General features: G+C 42.0%; 1 long non-coding RNA gene across 1 annotated transcript; it reads left to right on the forward strand.

The window, feature by feature from the left end:
- Positions 1-14,849: 14,849 nt before the first annotated feature.
- On the forward strand, positions 14,850-21,546 carry LOC110196157 (uncharacterized). The gene is made up of 5 exons (XR_002321140.2): positions 14,850-15,051; positions 15,807-15,882; positions 16,950-17,010; positions 20,254-20,361; positions 21,192-21,546. It is a non-coding gene; the product is annotated as an uncharacterized LOC110196157 (long non-coding RNA).
- The last annotated feature ends 1,784 nt before the right edge of the window (positions 21,547-23,330 follow it).

Raw genomic sequence — 23,330 nt, forward strand, 5'->3', positions numbered from 1 at the left:
GCCACTCTCTCCGTTTGCCTCCAATTTAACACCTTGGTGAACCATGCAACTCCGCGCCATCTTCCTCAAATCTCCAGCCCCTCTTATCAGATCACCGATCATGCCTTGCCAAATCTAACCCTTGGATGACTCACCATTTGATATCTTCACTCCTACACACATCGTTAATGAATAAAGTTTGAGAAAACCACACAACTGTTACGATTGAGTCTACTACAAATTTATATTACACAACCTCAGTTGGGCCCTCACTGCTACTAGGTAATCATTCTACACTTGCCTTACTAACTTACTACCCCACCTCCCCACTGCAGCTCTTCCAAATCTTTTCATCCCTCCTCAAACTTCCTATCACCTCCCCTTCCTCCATCCTTTTAACTAAGAGTTTTGCCTCATATTTTACAGAAAAGAAATTGAGGCTATTCACTATGAGTTCCATATTTCTAATCTCCTATTATTCAGATGCCTTCTGCCACTATCTCCTCCTTCATCCCTATTTCACACAATGAGATGACCTTGACATGATGATGATGAAGATGATGATGATTTTTTTTTTATCAAGGTTAACCCTTCTACCTGCTCAAGCAGTCCCATTCCATTTGGTTTCTTCCAGCAGATTGCTGCCCTCCCCTCCCCTGCCCATCTCCCCACTCTATCATTTATTTTCACTCTTTGTCTCTTGGCTCATTCTCTATTGTCTACAAGCATGTTCTTGCTCCTTCTGATGGGGTGCTTGGGTGGTTGTACTGGGACCCCAATTCCATGACCATGTTTCTCCCTAGCCGCAGAAACACTATCCTTGGCAGTTTCTCCCCAGCCCAAGGACACTGTGCCTAGCAATTACTCATGAGTGGGCCCCACCAAGACACTCCACTTATTTCTGTCCCTAGTGCAGTTACAAACAGCACCTGAAGAAATTATTAGTTTAAACTGACTTTGTACGGGGTGTAAGGGAAACTGAGGAGGATGGATCCTCCCCAGCCCCTTGTGTAACTGTCTTATGACCTAATGGTGTAACTGCCTCATGACCTGACATAAAGATAAAATGGAGTCATCAAAGCATGGCCAGGATCAAGGAGACTGGAACATTAAGTAACAACTAAACAATGTTACCTGGGAAACCAATTTATCTCAAGGAACATTTTTCTTGAGAAAAGCATGTAATTGTCCAAGAAATTGATCACTCCTTGGAAAACTGCACAGCAAACAGGTAGTTGGAGCTCTGCTCAAGCTCCAACCATTGTTAGAATGTGTACATACCCTGGATCTGAGTATTCACCAAGGAGACGTACACAAAACAAAATATCAAGATTGTTTTTCCCTGCTTTACATGGATATAAAAAGGGTCATTGGAAAGGGAGATTTTGAAGACTTTGATTGCAGAGATAGGGATGCTGACTCTCTGCTGGAAAGTGGGTTGCGTGCACGGCTTTCATTGTGTCCTGGGGTAGGAAGCTTCTCGTTGCCTCCCTGACCAGTTGGCCATTCTTCAGTCTCCCCAGTCTATTAGGTATTTGAGCTCACCTGGTCAGTGAGTATGTATCCTTTCTTTTCTTATTCCTACTTTCCTTTATGTTGATTATTGCTTATTGCATTGAATGTTATTCTTACCTTTATTGCTTGTGTGGTTTTTAATCATTATTAATCATTGTAAATAAATGTGATTATTTGTTAAGTTTATCCTGAGTATGTGTCATTATATCTTGAGATCCGAACCTAAATTGAATGCGTACGGCATGTAATCCTTTTGATTACATTTGGCATCACAAATAGGATCTTCAGGTATAATGCCATTTCCTAGGAAAGATAGGGAAAACGAAAATAAGGAAACTTACACAGCAGGCTGAGAAAATACCCTGCATTCCTCATTAGCTAAAGAATGTGTAAAAGGTGCTGGATCTTGTGATGAATGGGAAAGTCAGCTCAGCCAAGCGGAGCCATTAGCTGGGGTACAGTGTTCAGAAACAATACAGAATAGAGACAGAGTTATGGAAGAAAAAGTTGCTTATGAGAAGGAGCTAGCAGAATTACAAAGCAAGCTGTCTGTTCTCCAGTGCCAGAACTTTATTTTTGGAGATCAAGTAAGGAATTATCAGTGAGTAGCAGAAAAAGCTGCCATCTGAATTGTGAAGTATAAATATTGTAAAAGAAAAGAGAAAACTAATAAGAAAAAGGTGTGTGCAGTACTTGCAACCGCAACAGCTGACTGGAACCCAGATAGATGGGACGGAGATATCTGGGACGAATCTGAGGGGGAAGAGGGGGAGTTCTTAGATAAGAAACCTTGGGAGGAACACGAACAAAAATATCTTGATGTGAGTACAGAAGTCAGACCAATCACTTGTAGGAAGGAGGAAGATCAGGGAGGAAATAAAGTGTTTAACACCAACACTAAGGATTTTATTCAGCAAGAAATAACTGGTATTCTGAATAGATTCACTCAGAAGCTTGGTGAGCCTCTGATCTCATGATGGTTGGAATTAGTGTTGCAGGATCTGGAGGAATTTGGGTAGATAACAATGATTGTCTTAAGTTTGTAGGGATCAGTACCAATTCATTTGCACAATAGGCAATAAGAGAACATAGCCTGTCAGGGATATTTGTACATGTGTAGATACATATTCTGGAGTTTTGGTGGCATGCTTGTATAAAAATGCAACTCAGAAAAATACCATACGGACTTCAGATATTATTGAGTTATATTATGGCACCCCTACTCAAATTCAAAGTGATAATGGAACTCATTTTAAAGGAAAAGAAATAAATTCCTATTGTATGTTCTATGATAAAATGAATGAATGGATTATTGAAGGAAAAACTCTGATACTTGGGGAATAATTCATATCAACATTGAAAGGATAATTTGTTTGAAGCTTTGAAGCAATTAAATAATAGATCCCTAAAAGAAGGATTAACTCCTCTAAACTGAATGATGACACCTAATTTACAAATTAGGGCCCAGAGGCTGATAGACATTATTTTAAAGTGGTGGATTATAAATCCAAGTTCTCATGCACCATTCTGTGGAACTGCAGGCTCTACAGGATATGACTTACACACTCCAATCCCGTTAGATTTGCCTGTGGGCAAAATAGTTACAGTTGCTACAGTAATTGGTATACAAATCCTTTCTGGATATTTTGACCATATTTTACCTCGTTGTAGTTTAGCATTAAAAGGTATACATGTTCTTGGAGGAATTATTGACTCTGACTATGTTTAGCATCATTATGCAAAATTTGGGGGCAGAACCTGTGGTATGTTCTATGGATTTAAGAATTGTTCAGACTCAGATTTTTATAATCTAGCCAGTAGTTACTGCTAAAATAATTTAGCCATTGTTGGTTATTGTTTAAATGTGTAAACTAGACAAAAAGCTTGTTTGGGTTAAGTACGGCTTACTGAGAATTTGCAAGTGTATAGAAATCTCTAATGATTGGCTTTTTACATCAGGACAAATTTAAGTTTGAGATGTAAATCCTGGAAAAGATTTTCCTAAGCTGTGATTAGTAAAACTTGCTGTTTGAGGTAAAGGCTCATAGGATTTGATTTTGAGTTGTCTGATGGGTCATAATCCATCGATAATCAATAATCCACCATCTGAGAGAAATGCCACAAGCTCCTCAGAGAAGGTGATACTGGTGGGAAGTCAGCATGGGGAAAAGCTGAGAGGGCAGTTTTAACCTCAGACTAAGATGGGATCCTCCTGGCTCAGTTTCCCCATTGTGTTCATTTGAAAGAGAATATTACCCACCTGGCTATTCCTGAGTCTGGTCATGAGGTGGGTTTGATACTTCATGGTTGGAAAACTGAATTATCTGAATCCAAACAGGATATTTTATCCTCTCAAAGTTGGGCCCTGCAGTCTTTTCTGTCAGATTAGTGTCTTCCAGACTATGGGCCATTCACCTACAGTTGGTAGCAAACAGCAAGTACCAGCCAGTGTCCCCACATCATTCCCTGGATGCAGCCTGTGCTTGGTACCAGTCAACCTCCTCTTTGGGACCCCCTGGAGGCAGGGACAGCTCTATGCCCCTTGCCAGCAGGAAGCAGTTTCAGAAGCCGAGACCTTCGCCCCTTACTCCAAAAGAATTTGGGTCCCACTTGTTTGAGGGGGGAATGATGAGGTTGGGATCTGGACCCCAGAAAGGAAAAACCCTGGACTTTCCAACATGGCCAAATCTCTGGCGTTCTACCACTAGACATGGTGGATTTGGAAGTACTGATTTGGTAAAAGGAACTAAAGTGTGTGTTAAAAGACACCCTACTGACATCCCCAAAGCTATAGAGATTATTGCTGAAGGAGACACTAATGCAGTCATAGTGGGTTTCCCAGGAAATGATAAAATGCATCATTTTCCATTAACCCAATTGTTTTTGTGTGCATAGTGTTGCTTTACAGAAATAATACTATTCTTTGTGACATTGATCCCTGGACAAGCAGTGGTAGATATAGACCACGAGACTGCTGGGTCTGCCAAATTCACCCTCAAATGCGAGATGGATCTCCACAATGCAGAGGAGTAAAGGACCAGCCTGAAATGCCCCAATCATATCCTTCTACCTGATATACAACACCCTTATTTCAAGGGCAACCTGAATGAGAGACTTGAGAAAATGTACCTTGCTTTAATACTGGACAAAAAATTTTATAATCATACTTATAATGAAAGTCAACATTTTGGAAATATATTAATCACTATAGAAGGAAAAGCTCAAGTAGGCCCCCTTATATATATTTGTGTAACTGGCAATATATCCACTTTTTCTTTCCCCAATTTTACTCATATAATGTGTAATAATTGTACCCAGGCTCCAACCCTTTTTAAAAGGACAAATGTTTTCATGTATGTGCCAACTAATTGTAGTTACTGGTTTCCTAATTCTACTGTATTGATAGTAAGTAAGCCCCTCTTACAATGATATTTCATTATGGGGATAGGCAGTAGAACACTTATTGATTATTACTATTCTTAATATGATATATGCTCCTACTGGATATATATTTGTATGTGGAAGATCCAATATTCTTTTAATAGTGTATGAAGCTTTACCAAATTTGACTCACTGGGATATGATTACTACATTAAATGCTTTCCAATGTTTAAGTCCACACAAAAATTATGAACAATGTACATTAGGAGTAGTAAATCCTGGAATGCAATTATATGATTACACTAATTCTGCAATCTATAATAGAAGAAGAAGAAGAAGTTCTTGGGATAATTTTTTTTAATCCCTGGGTAGGATATATTGATCAGGAAATGGTATTGGACCATATTACCAAAACCATTGAAATTATTGCTACTTATATTATTAGTAATAGTCTTATTATTGATTTTTGGACCTTGTGTTTTACAATGTTTGGCTTCTTTTTGTTTCTGTGTGATTACATTTATTTTTTTTCTATGAGCTCATGGTTTCCCCTGTAATAGATGATATGTGAACTTTCTCCAATATCAGGGTGATAAGTTTTCTTGGCCTCCCCTCTTCTTAGGGGATGATGTGTGATGTTTGTTGTTTGTATTAGAGTAAAGATTATAAGTTTTTTTTGTGTGTATGGTTTCTGATCAGGGTTTGGGTCAGATCTAGAGGGCGAATGTAAGGGAAACTGAGGAGGATGGATCCTCCCCAGCCCCTTGTGTAACTGTCTTATGACCTAATGGTGTAACTGCCTCATGACCTGACATAAAGATAAAATGGAGTCATCAAAGCATGGCCAGGATCAAGGAGACTGGAACATTAAGTAACAACTAAACAATGTTACCTGGGAAACCAATTTATCTCAAGGAACATTTTTCTTGAGAAAAGCATGTAATTGTCCAAGGAATTGATCACTCCTTGGAAAATTACACAACAAACAGGTAGTTGGAGCTCTGCTCAAGCTCCAACCATTGTTAGAATGTGTACATACCCTGGATCTGAGTATTCACCAAGGAGACGTACACAAAACAAAATATCAAGATTGTTTTTCCCTGCTTTACATGGATATAAAAAGGGTCATTGGAAAGGGAGATTTTGAAGACTTTGATTGCAGAGATAGGGATGCTGACTCTCTGCTGGAAAGTGGATTGTGTGCACGGCTTTCATTGTGTCCTGGGGTAGGACGCTTCTCGTTGCCTCCCTGACCAGTTGGCCATTCTTCAGTCTCCCCAGTCTATTAGGTATTTGAGCTCACCTGGTCAGTGAGTGTGTATCCTTTCTTTTCTTATTCCTACTTTCCTTTATGTTAATTATTACTTATTGCATTGAATGTTATTCTTACCTTTATTGCTTGTGTGGTTTTTAATCATTATTAATCATTGTAAATAAATGTGATTATTTTAAAGTTTATCCTGAGTATGTGTCATTATATCTTGAGATCCCAACCTAAACTGAATCTGCGCAGTACGTAATCCTTTCGATTACACTGGGTCATAAAGATATTCTTACCCACTGGACTATCTATACTACCGCCCTACCTCATTATCTACATCCTGGACTCCTCATTATCTGTATTCTAGACCTAAGACATATGTATATTCCCTACATCTATCTCATCAAACAAGACATTGACTGGTGGCAGACTGGACAGCTCTCAGTTACCCCTGACCTCTAGTTAGCTTAGTGATGTAGCAGGCCTAAAACCACATCTCTGTGTGGCCCCCCTTGTGCGCTTTTCCTAGTGAACTCTGGGTAAAATACCTGCACAGTAGATACAAAAAGCACATGTTCCTTTAAGAACTGACCACTCTTTAACCACTCCGTAATCTTGCCCTGAATCACCTAGTTAGCATATTTGGCACATGTTTTATTATATTTCATCTTATATAAACTTTAACTTTATCCCTATGAGGTTGCAGTTTCCTTAAGAATCCTTGCCTGCTATATAGCATAACAATAAATCTTTGCCAACTTGACTCAGAGAATGCTTGAGTCTGTGAATTCATTCCAGATGACCCTGTCCAGTACTCCAGTCTTTGAGGCATCTCAACCTCTCAGACCACAACACTTCCATCCCTGGTAATTATCATCTGATATCTCCTCTGCCCTTTGTAGGCAAACTCCTAGAAAAGACCATTTGCAATAGGTGCTTCTACTTTTTCTTCTTTCAATACCTTCTTAACCCCTTACAATCTGGCTTCGACCCTATCATTCTACCAAAACTGTTCTCCCCAAAGTTATCAAGGATCTCTCAGTTGCCAAATCCAATGGCTTTTTCTCTATCTTCATCTCCTTGACCTCTCTTTAGCCTTTGGCATTGTTGATCACCCTCTCCTAAGAAAATCAAACTGATAGTCCCCATTTTTGTAATTCATTCTATTCTGTATTACTGCCAACATTTTTGTATGCTGCCTAAGTCATGTTTCTTTGTCTCTAGGTTCAGTTCAGAAGCTCAGAAGTTTAGCTTTCCTCTCTAAGTTAATTAGGTTTAGAAGTCCAATTTTCCTGCTAATTCTTTTCTTATGTCAAGAAAATCTGTTATTTTTGAAAGATGCAGGTGGATACCAGGGAGTCTGGTCTATTATCTTTGTAACACTGACTGTCCTTCAAGAAAGTTTGGTTTGGGGGTAGCTAGGTGGAGCAGCGAATAGATAACCAGCTCTGGAGTCAGGAGGACCTGAGTTCAAATTTGGCCTCAGACACTTGACACTCACTAGCTGTGTGACCCTGGGCAAGTTACTTAACCCCAATTGCCTTGCAAAAAAAAAAAAGGAAGTTTGATCTGTTATTGCTGTGATGCTAACTATCCACAGAGATGGACACCAGTAATAAATTTTCCAGAGTGACAAGATGGAAGGAGGAACTGTTGCTAGTTCTGTATTACTGATTTCCTGCCAATCATATTGTCCCTCATGCCTGTGATGCTTCAGACTTTGTAACCAATCATACCATTTTCCCCATCTATGATACTGTTTTCTAGTTTTTGGGTCCTCCTCCTTTTATCTGTAAAAAAGATCCATCTGCCTTCATTTGATGTCTTTTGTCTTGTTGAAGAGCTGAGAGATCCTTTTTAATGGAAATTGCTAGCATTACCAACAAATTGAATGTGCTCGGAACTTTGTGCTTCAATTTCACTTAATTTCAATTGTGACAATTGGTGAGCCAGCCAGGAGTTTGGAGGGGATGCCGGCTTGAAGGTCAGATTCCTCCTTGATCTCGAATCCAGCTGAGCTAAGATAAGCCTCCACATCAGTGGGAGAAGGTTATCCTTGGGAAGTCCCTCTAAAGCCTCCATGCTGTTGGGGAAGTAGCTAGTTAAGGTTATCCTTCATTCTGGTGGAGAAGTCCGTTCAAGAGAATAAGGTTATCATCCACACTAGTGGGGAAGTCTCTAGAAGGGAAAATGGCTCCAGTAGTATTTGGTACCTTTAATTATTGTACCAATTAAAAGTTTTGAGATAGCTTTTAGAAAATTATGTGCACTAGTTTTTGATTAAAAACTTTTCAGTGGGAGATTCCCCCCCCCTAAACAAAACAAAACAAAACAAAACAAACCCCCCTAGCTAGTAAATGTTTCTCTGTGTCTGTTTTATATTATCTATGTTTGTAAGGCAAACTAGCTTTTCCCTTTGGCCTGGTCAGCCAAAGGAGAAAGAGTTAAAAAAAAAACAAACTTAAGTCACAACACTCCTCCTTCATAGTCTCTTCTCCCTAGGCTTTTAGGATGCCACTCTCTCTAGGTTCTCTCCCTACCCATCTTACCACTACTTAGTCTTTTGCTAGATTCTTCTCTGGATTATGCCCTCAAATGATAGGTGTCCCTGAGGGTGCTGTCCTGTGTCCTTTTCTCTTCACTTCACTTGGTGATCTCATCAGCTCCCATATATTTAATTACCATATCTGTGTTGATGATCTTAAATCTACCTTTTCTGCCCCAATCTCTGCTGATCTTCAGTCTCACATCTCCAATGTCCTTTTACACTTCTCGAACTGGATGTCCAATAGACATCTTAACTTCAACGTGTTCAAAACTAAGCTCATTATTATCTTTCTCTCTAAGCTTCAGATGAGAGAAGTGATTATTTTTATCTTATATTGATAATCAATTAATAATGGGGAGACCTAAGTTTTTTCCCTATTTCCTCATTTCAAAGCCCAGTCCTTGTGAAGGACATTGCTGATAGATGGGATTGCCCAAATCCTCTGCTTCTTCATGCTTCATGCTTCTTGCCCCATCCAACTAGAAGACCTTACAAAGACCATTTTATCTAGGTGGAATTCTTACCCCATCATTATTGATTGTTTATTGACTGGGTGTAGGATAGTTCCCTGTGTGTAGATTTCTAAAGTGGTCTGGCTTGAGATGAGTCTCTCTTTGTTCATGAGTGACATGATACCCAGGTCCCCAGCCCCTCATTAGAATAGCCCACATCTCATTATAATATTCATTCCCTCGTTAATTATTAACCAATCAGAGTTGGTTTGCACCTGTTGGGAACACTCACTCTTCCAAGGGTATATACACCTTGAGCAGCTTCCATGATTCATCTTTGGTTTATGAGAGAGTCAAATGACCATGATTTTATTAATTATCTGCTAGTCATAATTAATAAAAGTGATTATTAATTAACCCAGAAATTGTGTCTCTTAGACTTTTCACATATGACAGAGCACAACACTATCTTCCTATTCAGTCCTGGACTTCTCACTATCTCTCACCTCCTTTATCCAATTTATTGCCAAGACCTGTTGATTTTACATCTATAATACCTCTTGAAGATGACCTCTTCTCTCCTCTGACATGATCACTACTCTGTCCACATTCTTTTTTTTTTTTTTTAAGGCAGTTGGGATTAAGTGACTTGCCTAGGGTCACACAGCTAGTTAAGTGTCAAGTGTTTGGTCTGAGGCCAGATTTGAACTCAGGTACTCCCGACTTCAGGGCCAGTGCTCTATCCACTGCGCCACCTAGCTGCCCCTCATGATTACTACTCTGGTGCTGGCTCTCATCACCTTGTGCCTGGACTATTGTAATAGTCTGCTGGCGAGTCAGCTTGCTTTAAGTCCCTTCACACTCCAATCCACCTTCCTTTCAGCTGTCAAATTGATTTTCCTAAAGCACAGGTCTGACTCTGTTACCTCCCCCCTCCCTGCATCCCATCCATTCAACAAACTCCACTGGCTTCTTATTGACTTTCAATATCTTGGCTTTCAATATGTATTGCCTGTGTTTAGCAGAGTACTTTGAACATAGTAAGCATTTAATACACTTCTGGATGTATCACTGTATTGTTTTCTAGACTGCTTACTTCACTTTGCATCAGTCCATCCAAGTTTTTTCATGTTTCTCTATCTTCAATGTGTTTGTTGTTTTTTATGGCACAGTAATAGTTCATTACACTCATGTACCACATTTACTATGTTTAACCATTCCCTAATCAATGGGCATCTGCTTTTTCTCCTCTTCCTTCCGCCCCCACCTGAGTTCCTTGCTACCACAAAAAGAGCTATTATTCCTATTTTGATTATATAAGCCTTTTTTTTTTTGTTATTGACCTCTTGGCATATATGGCTAGCTGTGAAATCTCTGAGGCAAAAGGCACGGACATTTTGCTCACTTTCAATTGCATGACTTCAAATTACTTGTCAGATTGGTTGTGTGATGTATCTGATGCTCCTTAACCCCTCCAACATCGACTTTTCCCATTACTTTGTCATCTTTGCCAATGGCTATGTGTGAGAGGAAGGGTCAGAGTGGTTTTGATTAGCGTTTTTCTTAATATTAGTGATTTGAGGCATTCTTTTATATAGTTGTTTATAGTTTGTGGAGTTTTTTTTTTGAGAACTATTTGAGCACTTATCTTTTGGGATGTGGTTTTCAGTCATATATTTCTGTTAGTTATCTACATACATTGGTTTTTTGGGATTCACTTGGTGCATAGTAAATTGTGTTCTGGCCTCTCATTTTGATTCTAAAAATTTCCACCCAATCAAAATTATGAATGCTGAAGAATACCAACCCTTGGGTGATTTTCTCTCCTTTTTCAAAGAATTCATTCCTTAGCTCACCATTTTTTTCTCCTCCTCCACTCCTGATCTTATACTAGCGGATTTTAATATCCATTGAAGATGGCACCTTAAACTCTTCATCCTCTCATTTCCTGTACCTCCCCAAGTCCAAGGACCTATTCCTTCACTCCACCTTAGCCATATGTAAGGATGGTCACACACTAGATTTCCCCATTACCCATACATTTTCCACTTCCCTAATTAGAAATTCAGACATTTCCCTATTTGACCAGAACTCCATTCATTTTCCCTCTCCTATGTTTCACCCTTTCTGTACCTACTCTTTGCCCTCATTGAGACCTATAATCCCTCCATACCTTAGTAATTTCTCAAGCCACTCTTCCCATTCTGACTTCCCCTTTGTCCTTCTCTAAATTCAAACCATTAGTTAGCCATTTCAATTCTACCTGAATCCAATTCAACTCTTCTTGAGTCCTTTGCCCTCTTGTCTTGTTGCTACTATTTGTCAAATCTCTGCTATAGATTATTACCAGCATTTGCCTCTTCTGCTCCTTCTGAGCTTCTGAATGAAGCTGGAGAGAATCTCATAATCAAGCTGATTATTATAAATTAATTATAATATAATTATAAATATAAATTAATGCTATCTAGCATTATAGGCATTATAAATTAATGCTATCTAGTCACAACTTGGCTTTTACTGTAGTAAAGCAGTCCTTTTATTCCTCTCTAAGTGATTCTCTATTTTATTCCTTATAGTTCTTTCAAGTCTTTTCTTTTTTTCTGATTTTCTGATTTATTCATTTAAAACATTCTTTTCTTTTAAAATTTTGAGTTCTAGATTCTTTCCCTCCCACTCCTCCTCCATTCACTGAGAAAGCAGGCACTAGGATATCAATTATACATGTGAAATCATACAAAACATGCTTGCGTGTTAGCCATATTGCAACCCCCCCCCCGTAATACAATGAAAAAATCATACTTCAATTTGTACTCAGAGTTCATCAGTTCTCTCTCTGGAGGTGGATAGCATTTTTTCATCATGAGTTCTTTAGGATTATTTTGGATAAGTGTATTGATTGGAGTAGTAAAATCCTTCACAGTTATCATCATTGCAAGATTGCTATTACTGTGCACAATAATCTCCTGGTTCTTCTCATTTCACCTTGCATCAGTTCATATAGTGTCATGTTTTTCTGAAACCTTTCCCTCATCATTTCTTATAGTACAACAGTATTCCATTACAGTCATATGCCATGCCTTGTTTAGCCATTCCCCAATTGATGAGTATCTTCTTAATTTCCAATTCTTTGCCACCACAAAAAGAGCAGCTATAAATATTTTTTTTGTATATATGTCCTTTTCCTTTTTCTTCATCTCTTTGGTATATATATACTTATTAGTGGTATTTCTCGATCAAAGGGTAGGTGCAATTTTATAGCCCTTTGGGCATAGTTCCCAATTGTTCTCTAGAATGGTTGAACCAGTTCAGTACTCCACCAATAATTCATTAGTGTACCTATTTTCATCATCGCCTCCCGGCACTTGCCATTTCTTATAGGTGTGAGGTGGTATCTCGGATTTTTTAAGAGTTGCATTGAGAGCATTTTTCATATGACTGTAGATAGATTTGATTTCTTCTTCTGAAAACTTCTTGCTCATATGCTTTGGCCATTTATCAGTTGGGGAATCGCTGTTATTTTGATAAAGTTGCCTCCTCTATATATTTGAGAAGTGAAGCCTTTATCAGTGAAATTTGCTATCACATTTTTTGATATTACTTCATTGTCTATGGCACCTTTTTAGCCAAATGTAGTTTCCCTGATTATCTCTTTTAATTAGACCTTTTTTGCTTTTTCTTTGTCTGAGATCATGATCACTACCCTTGCCTTTTTTTTTTTTAACTTCAGCTAAAGCATAATACATTCTGTTTCATCACTTTATTATATAAGACACACATCACCTGTGTGGGTGTCTTTCTGTTTCAAGTGTGTCTCTTGTAAACAACATATTGTTGGATTCTAGTTTCCAATCCATTCTGCTATCCACTTCCACTTTATGGGCAAGCTCATCCCATTCACATTCACAGTTATGATTACTAACCGTATATTCTCTCAATCCCAGTTTCTTCTGTTTCTTTTCTCTCTTTTTATCCTGTTCCTCCTCAAAAGTCTATTTTGCTTCTAACCACTGCCTTCCTTAATCTGTCCTGTCTTTTACCATCACACCTTTCTCTTCTTTCCTCTTCTTTCCCTCTTCTCTTCCTATTTCCCTCTTATCTCAAACCTTTTCTTACTATCATCCTATATATTTCTCGCCTTTCACAGTCAAATTCATTGAAAAAGTTGTCTGCACTTGCTATCTATAAAAAAAAAGCTGTCTGCACTTACTCTCTTCTCCTTCTCTCCTCAAATCTCAGAAATCTGGCTTCTGAACTCATCATTCAACTGAAACTGTTCTCTCCAAAATTGCCAATGATTTCCTAATTTCCAAAACTGATGATATTGCTCCGTCTTACTCTTCTTTATCTATCTGCTTCATTGGACACTGTTGACTACCCTCTCTTGCTGGATACCCTGTTGTCTGCATTTTTGTGACACTCTGTTCTCTTAGTTCATTTCCTGTCTGACCACTCAGTCTCTTTCGCTGGCTTATCATCTACAACATATTTCACAACTGTGAATGTTCCTCAAGGTTTATCCTAGGTTCTCCTTTTTTTCTCCCTTTATACTGTCTCTTTAGGTTACCTTATCAGTCTCCCTTGGGTTTAACTATCATCTCTATGCAAGTGACTCTCAGATATTTATTTCTAGTCTTTTTTTTTTATCACCTAAGCTTTAATTCTAGATCATTAATTTCCCTTTGGACATTTCAAAGTGGATGTCCTGGAGACATCTTAAACTTAACATGTCTAAAACTGAGCTCATTATCTTCTTTCCTCTCACCTCCACCCCTGTAACCCTCTTGTCTTCCAAACTTCCTACTTTTATTGAAGGTGCCGCCATCTTGCCAATCTCCTAGCTTATTAACCTTGGCATTATCATGGCTCCTTACTCTTCTTCACCCCTATGTAATCCAATCTTGCCTTTGCTACCTTCACAGCATCTCTCATATCTGACCCCTTCTCTACTCATACTCTACCATCTGAGTTCAGGCTCTCATCATCTTTTACCTAGATTATTGTAACATCCTGATTTCCCTGCTTCAAGTCCCTCCCCCTCCAGTCCATCCTACACACTTTTGCCAAAGTAATTTTCTTTAAGTGCCCATCTGACTCAGGGACTCCTCTATCTAACCAACTCTAGAGGCTTCCTTTTGCCTCTAGAATAAAACATAAACTCATGTTTAGCCCTATCCAACCTGGCCCCAACCTATCTTTTCTTCCTCATTGGAAATTACTCTCCCTCCCACACTCTGTGATCCAATCACATTGTCATGAATATAGAGTTGGCTTTAGAGGCAGGAAGATCTGGGCTGAGTTTTGCTTCTCACATACTAGCTTTGTGACTCTTGGCGAGTTATTTTAGCCTCTCAGTACCCTGGACAACTCTCTAAGATTGTATATAAGGGGCAGAGAAGTATGGACCTGCATAGGCAGAGGAAGTTTTCTCATTGGGAATTCCCAATTCTATTGCAATCACAGGTTCAGTCCCTCTCTCTATATTAATTCTGCAGAGAGGAGGTGGGGTATAGCCATGACCTCTGCTCAACTCTGACTACAGTCTCTTCCATGCTGGACCCAGTTGTGACTATCAAATTCCATCACTTGGTCTTTGATCCCAGGTGCCCAAACATCAACCTAGTCCTGTAAGCAGGTTGCAAAATTTCCCAACAAACTTGGACTGAACCCGTGACCAGTGACGTTTCTCCTGCTCTTGTCTGGAAAGGGAACATATGCTAATAAGCCCAAATCAGAGTCAGTTTGAAACCAGAACTGGTGAGCTTAGGGACTAGAACATATGTCAGAAGGACTATGCTTCCAGAAGGAGTCAAGGATCACCGCAAGGTTCACATACTGAAGATCATATTGCTGGTCATTGTTCTGGTGGCCTTGCAAATGAGTTGAAGAAAAGCCAGAAAAGCTTCCTGGAGATTGAGGTGGGATGGTGGAGCTGTACTTGTTACTGGGGGTGGAGTGGGGTCAGGCGTGTAAGATAGAGAGGGGCCTGAGGGGTAGAGGGCTACAAGAGGGAGGGCCTCACAAGGGCCAGGCATCATAGGGGAGGGCCTGGGCATAGCACTGATTTCTCACAGCCCAGAATTTTAGGTTATAGGCTTCTCTGCATGAACTCGACGTCCTGCTTCATTCTGTCTCAGTTCCCTCTGTCTCTCCTGATTCTCTTTTCTCTTATCCCGTGTCTCCCCTCCCTAAATTCCTTCATCATTTCCCTTATCTCTCCATATTCTTCTTTCCCTCTCTCTCACTTCCTTATCTCTCTGCCTTCCTTTTCTTGTCTGTCTTCCTCATCTGTTTTTTTCTTCTCTGTTTCTATCTCTTTCTCCCTATCTTCCTCCTTGAATGGTCTCTCTCCCCATCTCTCTGCCATCCTATTATTTTTGCCTTCCTGTTTTTGTCAGTCCCCTTCCCCCCATTTCCCTTTTCTCACTATCTTTCCTCCACTTACCCTTGTCTGGGTCCCTGGCTGTTTGCCTCCCTATGTCCTCACATCTGCTTTTTTTTTTCCTTCTCAGGCTTCCTGTCTCCTTGTGGTCCCCTTGCTTCCTATCCTTCCCTCCCAATTAAGAACAATTTTAAAACTGGAAGCCAGCCCCAGAAAGGATTGCAGGACATGAGGGCAGATGTGGCTATCTCCTAGGCCCGGTCCATTCACACACCTTTTTCCTCCCCTTAGAGAGACCTGAACAATAACTTGGAGGAGATGGCATCCCAGAGAGATTCGCTGCTCAGTCAGCTACAGAAGCTGAAGGGTAAGAGGCCTGTGTATGTAGGGAGGACCTGGAGCGGCTCCCCTTCCCTCCACCACTCTGGGGGGAGTCTCAGGACCCTGCCACTTTGAAAAGGGAGTTTCAGGGGCTGGAGGTAGAGAGGGAGGGAAGCACAGACTGACCACCCCCACCCCCCAATCCCAGGCTCCAGCAAGGTTGGTACTACCCCCCCAAGGCCCTAACATACATCCAGGGAATGGGGCTGAGAGTAGAGTGATCATAGGTTTTAGAGCTGGAAAGGGACCTTAGAAACCATCGACTCCGAGGTCCTAAACCTGGGGTCCATGAGTTTGTTTATTTTAATATTTAATAACTGTAGTTCAGTGCAATTGGTTTCCTTTGAAATCCTACCTGTTGTATTTTATACATTTAAGCACATCATTCTGAGAAGGGGATCCTGGCCTTCAGCAGATCAATGCCCAAAGTGGGGGACACAACACAAACAAGGCTAAGAACCCCTGGTCTGCTCCCATCTCCTCATTTTGCCCACGAGGAAGCAGAGGCCAGAGAGGTTAAGGACCTTGCCCAAAGTCACCCAGGCACAATGATGGAGAGGACCCTAGCTCAGGCTCTCTGACCCCAAAGCTTCCCATTTTCCACTAGGACGTGTGACTTCCAGGAGGTCCAGGTGTCTGTGTGGGTTCTGCCACTATGAGCTGCATGACTCTGGGCCAGTCACTTGACCTCTGAGCCGCCGTTTGGTCTCATCTGTCAAGTGAGGGAATTGCACCTCATGAGCTCTGAGGTCCCCTGCAGTTCTTAAGTACGAGTCCATGTTCTCTTCCCTTCTCTGGGCATCATGGGTAGCCACAAGGGGGTCTTAATGCCTTTCCCTAGTAGTCCCTATCCCAGGGATCATTTCCTAAGAAGGAGCCTTGTGAAGAGGGGTGTCTCAAATGGAGGGAATTCAGGCTCTGGGGAAGAAAGTTTGAAGACCCAAGAGGCTTTGGGGGCCTTTCCCATGGCACCAAGTTGGTGGGGATGAGGGTGGGAGTGAAACAATTTCTCCTTCTCATTAACTTCCCCTCCTGCCTTCTTCCCTGGTCCAGAAGAGAACCAGAATTTTGCTGAGAAACTTAGGAATGCTGAGGCAGCCCTGCAGATGGAGAGGTCAGTACTAGCCTCCCTGTGGAGGGGCTGGGCTCTGCTGTCCCTCATAACTTCCCTTAGTGGAGACTTCATATGGATCAGTGACTCACTTGGATTCTTCTTGGGTTAGGTCACTTCTAGAGACAGGGTCATCCTATCTTCTAGGGACACATTTATTTCTGGATGGAGATGCCAAGAACCCTCTACCCCTAGTGTAGGGTAGAGATGTGGGAGGGGTGAGGGTTGATTTCCTGTTGTGTGGCTGAACCAAGATAAATGTGTAAACCCAGGACAGCCTCTCTCCCCTTCCATGTCCTCCTGTTCCCCCAAACCGGAGTGCCACCTGTAGGATCTATGGAAGAGATACCAGGTGAGTCAGGAAGGGCAATCTAGCCCTGAAGGTGTCAATACAGACCTGGAATTCAGGCAGCAGGGACTCTGAGGGCTTCGCACGAAATAGATCCTGGTTCTGTTACTGACTTGTCATGAGGCCCTGGGCAGTACACTCCTCCTCCTCCTCCTCCTGACTCAGTTTCCTCTATAACATGAAGCTATTAGATGGGTGGGGTCCTCTAAATTTCCTTCCCACTCTGCCATTTTAAGTTTTGTCTTATTTTTTCTTCCATTTTTCTCATTCTATATTATGCGTTCTACTTTTTGCTTTTAGGCAATTGGGGTTAAGTGACTTGCCCAGGGTCACACAGCTAGTAAGTGTCAAGTGTTTGGTCTAAGGCCAGATTTGAACTCAAGTCCTTCTGACTTCAGGGCAGGTGCCACCTAGCTGCCTCTTTGTTCTACTTTGGAGAACTGAGTTCCAAAGTTTTTCCTGGCTATGGTATTCTATGTTTTAATTTTCTTTTCTTTTCTTTTCTTTCTTTCTTTCTTTCTTTCTTTCTTTCTTTCTTTCTTTCTTTCTTTCTTTCTTTCTTTCTTTCTTTCTTTCTTTCTTTCTTTCTTTCTTTCTGGTGAGGCAATCAGGGTTAAGTGACTTGCCCAGGGTCATACAGCTAGTAAGTGTCAGGTGTCTGGGGTCAGATTTGAACTCAGGTCCTCTTGACTCCAAGGTCGGAGCTCTATCCACTGCACCACCTAGCTGCCCCTTAAGCTTCTTATGTGCACTGGAAAGAAGGGGGAAGGGAAGAGAATAACTATTTATATAACACCTACCATCTGCCTGTCACTCTGCTAAGTGTTCTTCACAAATATTGTTTCATTTGATACTCATAACAATCCTGCCAGGTGGGTGCTGTTATCATCTCCATTTTACAGTTGAAGAAACTGAGACAAACATACTGTAAGTGACTTGCCCAGGGTCAGATAGCTAGTAAGTGCGTGAAGCTGTATTTGACCTCAGGCCTTCCCAATTCCAGGTGTAGTGTTCTATCCACTGAGCCACTTAGCTGACTCCTAGATGGCATTCTAGATTCTAAGGTCTGTCCCCCTCCAACATTCTATATCTGCTGGATCAGAGATTTATTATCAAAAGAGACCTCAGAGATCTTTTAGTCCAACCCCCTTATTTTACTGATAAAGGAACTGAGGCCCAGATTTGCCTAGTGTCTAATAAGTAATCTCACAATCATCAATTAAATGCAGGTACGTTGACTTCAGTTGTAGTGTCCTTTCTACCCTACCAGGTTCTAGAGGTCCTTTCTATGTTCTGTGTTCTGCCATCTATTGTTCTGAGGTTCTGTGCTGAAGTTTCTTTCAGCTCTCATAGTCTCTGATCTAATGCCCTTCTCAGCTCAGACAATTTGTATTCTGAGGCTCCCACTCACTCCCCACTCTGGCTCCCAATGCTCAGTTCTGACATTCTCTGCTCTGTGGAGCATATCAGGCTTTCCAATATCAACCTTTTTACCATTGGGAAGCATTGGAGTGCCCCTTGCCTTCAGAGTCTTATAGTAGATACTAGGAGGATTTCTGGGATTAAAGAAAGACTGTTCTGATAAAACTCATAGTCTCATAGGCTATGCTGACAATAAGAAACATTTGGGGATTTTTTGTCTTGGGGGAAGAGGGATTTTCTACTCTTTTGGGTTGTCTACTAAGAAACATCACACTCACTGCCCACGGGCAGCATGCCAGCCAGCAAACTGCCAAGTGCCTGAACCAGAGTAAAATGTGACTGGGAAATGTTTCATAAAAGTACAAGACAGATAATGTTAATTTGTGATTTTCTAAGTCAATTTGCAGCCCAGAGTGATCTGTTTCTATTTGAGTTTGACACCACTGATCCAAGGCTCTTATCCCTTGGTACCATAATGCCACACAAAGGATTATTAACTAGCATAGCATTAATTGGCAACAGACTGATTGGCACAGCACTCAGTAGGTCAACTAGCATTTATTAAACACCTACTGTGGGCCAATTACTCTGCTAAGTGCTAGGGAGAAAAAGAACAGCAACTCTACCCCACCCCATACAACCCTCCCACCCGCAAACCCCAGGTCCTGCTCTCCAGGAATTTGCAGTCTAAGCAGGGAGCCAACATGCAAATAAGTATGCACAAACAAGATTATAGATATATAAAAATAAATAATTGGACATCATTTCAGAGGGAAGGCACTAAAGATTAAGGAAGACAGGCAAAGACTTTTTGAAAAGGGTGAGGCTTTAGCTGAGACTTGAAGGCATCCAGGGAAGCCAGGAGGGGGAGATAAGGAAGGAAAGTATTGCAGGTTTTGTAGACAGCCAGTGAAATTGCAGTGTCCAGAGATGGAGTGTCTTGTGTAAGGAACAGCAAGGAAGCCAGGGTCACTGGATCAAAGTGTAAGCAGAGGAGAGAGATCTATAAAAAGGCTGGAAAGGTAGAAAGGGGCCAGGTTTTGAATGGCTTTAAAAGCGTATCAGAGAGATCAAGAAGAATGATGATTGAGAAAAGGTCATTGGATTTGAAAATCAAGAGAGCATTAGTAAGTTTGAAGAGAGCAACTCTGGCTGAATGATGAGGTTGGAAGCCAGACTGCAAAGAGGTAAGAAGGGAATAAGAGGAAAGGAAAGGGAGGCACTCTTTGGAGCATTGTTGAGGGCAGCAGCTTTGCCTTAATTGTTCTTTCCACACGTGGCACTCAAGATGGTGAGACTGGAAACACTATGGTGGGAGCCTTTCTTGGTGGTGTTGGGGCCTTATGCTTATGATGACTGGCATGGGGAAGGGAATCTTTCCCAGTCCTGTGGGAAAGGATCATCAGTGGCTAGTTCCCTGGACACTTCTGATCATTCCTTGTCTGGTTTCCCCTGCCAATACTTTTATCTTCCAGAACAAATAAGAAAAATCCAGAAGAGAGAAGTTCAGCACTCCCTGGCCCTCAGATCTACTCTTTACTCCTGGGTCTCTGTCTGACCATTGTCTTGCTTGCCTGATTGAGGTAGGTGACACTGGTCAGGGATGAAAGGGATAGGCAGGCAGGGAGGGAGACAAAGGCGTAATGAAACGAATGAAGGTTCAGTAAGGGAGATGGGTAATAGCGAGGGTGACGGCGGCTCATTGAGACAATGGAGCTAAGAGAGGAGGATGGGGGCTCAAGGATGGGGGGGTTCAAGACCCAATGAGGTAGAATAGAGGGGCTGAGGGAACTCAGCAAAGAGATGGAGTCTTAGTGTGGGGGTTGGGACTCAGCAAAAGAGTTTGGGGCTCTGGGAAGTGAATGGAGGTTCAGTGAGGGGAATGGAGATCCATAAGTGAGATGAGGACTAAGTGGGGTGATGAGTTTGGGATGACAGGGGGAGGTGAAAATGAGGTAGGGAATGGGGGCCTATGGGAAGGGTCATCCTGGCAATGATGAGATTCTGCGGGAAGCATAATTTGGCACCGAGCCTGACCCCAAGTTTGGGAGGAAATCCAGAGGGAATAGGAGCTCAGTAAGGGGCGGGGGTGGGTAATAATGGTGAGGAAGAGATGGAGGCTTACTGAGATAGTGGGGCTCGGTAACCAGGGGTGGGGGCTCAGTGAGGGGGATAGAGTTGGAGCAACAAAGGGAGGTGAGTAAAAGAGAGGGAATGGGGGTGAGTGGAAAGGCTAGCCCTGGGGCGTTGGTCCCCCCTCGAGCTTGTGACAAAATCCTGGCATACAAGCAATCCTGAGCATATTCTATCTTTGTTGGAGGTTGGAAGGGGACCTGACCTAGGGATCTCTGCTTTAGAGAATGAGCAGAAGTGGCCTGGACTTGTCCTGACTTCCTCCTGTTTTCTGTCCTAGGCACTTCCTGGACTCCTGTAGTCTCCTAAGCCTTGGCTCTTGGTGTTCTTTCCTGAGGCTCCAGGACAAGAAGTGGGGCTGAGCAGGGGCAGGAATTCTGGATGGGCTTGGGAGACTCAAGGCTTTACCGCCTGATTCCAAAGTCCTAGGGTGTGGAATGCTTGGATGAGAGGAGAGAAGCAGGGAGGGGAAGGGGCTATTTGGAGGAGGGGGAGAAGAGGGGATGGGCTCGAAAGGAGGATGGGGGAAGGAGCCCTGAGGTGGAGCAGGCACTGGGTTCAGGGTGCTGTGTCCTTGGTAGAAGTAGATGAGGGGTTGGGATCTTTAAAATAAACAAAAAAGGCTGGACTTTAAATTTTCTGGTCCTTTTTGGGAGATGGGAAAGAGGGCAAGGGCAGAGTTTGGCTTTCCTGAGCTCTTCTTACTGATCAGATTATTGTCTCCTCTTGGGAGACTCTGTGGTACAGTGGAAAGAATACTGGATTTGAGAGGACCTGAGTTCAGATCCTGTCTGATATTTACAAACATGCACAGCCTCTCAGCCTCAGTTTCCTCATCTATAAAATGATGAACTCTAAAGCCTCCTCTGGGTGTGAACTTAGGATGCTAAGATCCTGTGACCCAGGTAAGCTTGGACTGGGCTTGGACTAAACTTGCAGCTCAAGGCTTTGGACCCTGTCCTGCGCTTCCTTGTACCAGCAGGTACACCTTGTCCATATGTCCCGTCTGTAGACCACTGGATCCCAATGACTTCCAAGGGCTTGATCATCCTTCCTTCTCTCTAACCTTCAGGGCTTTTGGTTTGTGATGAAAACCACATGACTCTAAGCCAGGGCTGGGGAATGAGGGGTGACAGTGATCAGGCTGGAAGATGTTGTTGGCATCTCGAATACTCATAAGGCAATGTGGAGTATGGACAGGCTCTACTTGAGTTCTGAAGGCTGTTGGCCAAGAGCATTTTAGAGCCCTGCCACTGGAGATTTTCAAGTACAGTAGAGGCTGAGTGGCCTCTCTGGAGAGACCTCCTAAGCAAGTAACTGAGACGAACATGAAAATAACAAAAGGCAATCAAATAATAGAATCAGTTTCTGCCTGCGTAAAAAATGGGTAGCACCTCTCCTTGCACGAACTCCTTTTGCACAATCCCACTAATTAACAAGTCAAATCAAAGCAAGTCAACAAGCACATTTATTACATGTTTATACAGTACAGTGGACCCCTTTGGAAATCTGTTGTGGTTCAGTCTTTGCTGATTTTTTGTGACCCTATGTGGGGTTTTCTTGGCAAATGTACTAGAGTCGGTTGCCGTTTCCTTCTCCAACTCATTTTACAGATGTGAAAACTAAGGCAAACAGGGTTAAGTGACTTGTCCAGCATCACACAGCTGGTAAATGTCTGAGGCCAGATTTGAACTCCGGAAGAGGAGTCTTCCTGACTCCAGGCCCAGCACTCTATCCATTGGGCTGCCTAACTGTACAATTTGGAAGTCTAGGGACCCCTTCTCAGAACAGTGTTTTTAAATACATGAAGCAAAATACATAGGGTTACAAAGGGAGCCAATTGTTTTGAAATAATTATCAAATATTAAAAAAAACCACTCAAGTTCACAGACCCCAGTTTAAGAGCCCTTGAACTATACTTATCATCACTATTCAGAGTCCTTGCTGATAATGCCACCATTCATGTGGCTTTCAGGGAAATATAGTCTAAGGAATTTCTCCCAGTGAACCATCTCAAGCATAATAGAAAATGAAGTCCCGGGAACAGTTCTCCTTGGTCATAGCCACTACAACATATTTTCTCACTAACAGATGATACGAAAACAACCACTATCATTTGGGGCATGAATCCTGGGTACCTTCTCTATGTGGTAGAAAGAGTTTTGCTCTTTTTTTTTTTTCAAGGCAATGGGATTAAGTGACTTGCCCAGGGTCACACAGCTTGTAAGTGTAAAGTGTTTGGTCTGAGTCTGGATTTGAACTCAGGTCCTCCTGACTTCAGGGCCGGTGCTCCACTGCGCCACCTAGCTGCCTTGAGTCTTGCTCTTCTTGAAAGATCTCCTTGTCGCGCTATGTCTAGACCAGCTTCCAGACGGTGCTCCGAGCACTGAGTTACCAGCTCAGGTAGTGTCACAGATGC

This window comes from Phascolarctos cinereus, unplaced genomic scaffold, assembly GCF_003287225.1.
Source record: "Phascolarctos cinereus isolate Bilbo 61053 unplaced genomic scaffold, phaCin_HiC Scaffold_4;HRSCAF=312, whole genome shotgun sequence".
In the NCBI taxonomy this organism is placed as follows: domain Eukaryota; kingdom Metazoa; phylum Chordata; class Mammalia; order Diprotodontia; family Phascolarctidae; genus Phascolarctos; species Phascolarctos cinereus.